An 805-nucleotide genomic window follows, 5' to 3' on the forward strand; every position below is an offset into this window, starting at 1 on the left:
ATCGAGAACATGGTGTGTGCCCCATGTTATAATTGATAGTCCATATCCACTTTATAGGTTAAAGTCATAAGTTGTGATTGCACAACCATTCTTCATAAGAGTTTAATCACTCTTCAACTAACTTTCGTTCTGGTGTCTTGGTATCAAATCGCGTAAGACACAAGATTCTACTGGCCAAATAGAATCTAGCACATTGGTTAACCTGGCGCCGCAGTCAACTCATGTGCTTGGATCGGATCGAGCTATTGAGTATTGGGCCTGCATACTCGCTCATCCGTATCCTTTGCGTACCGCCCCATGGCCCTTGTATGTCTGCACCACAGTTCCTGTTCGTTCCGTGCCTATGGCCGGATACGTATTGCACATCGGTATACCTGTCGCTACTCAGGCAACTCGTGTGCGTGGATTGGATCGAGCTCATGGGGTGTGTAGAGATTCCATGTTATAATTGCAAGTCCATATCCACTTTATAGGTTAAAGTCATAAGTTGTGATTGCACAACCATACTTCATAAGAGTTTAATAACTCTTCAACTAACTTTCGTTCTGGTGTCTTGGTATCAAATCGCATAAGACACAAGATTCTACTGGCCAAATAGAATCTAGCACATTGGTTAACCTGGCGCCGCAGTCAACTCATGTGCTTGGATCGGATCGAGCTATTGAGTATTGGGCCTGCATACTCGCTCATCCGTATCCTTTGCGTACCGCCCCATGGCCCCGTCCTTAGAGTTAATGACTAATAGGCTTAACTCTTTGTATGTCTGCACCACAGTTCCCGTTCGTTCCGTGCCGTGGCCGGATAC

Source organism: Anopheles funestus (genome assembly GCF_943734845.2).
Source record: "Anopheles funestus chromosome X unlocalized genomic scaffold, idAnoFuneDA-416_04 X_unloc_24, whole genome shotgun sequence".
Lineage (NCBI taxonomy): Eukaryota > Metazoa > Arthropoda > Insecta > Diptera > Culicidae > Anopheles > Anopheles funestus.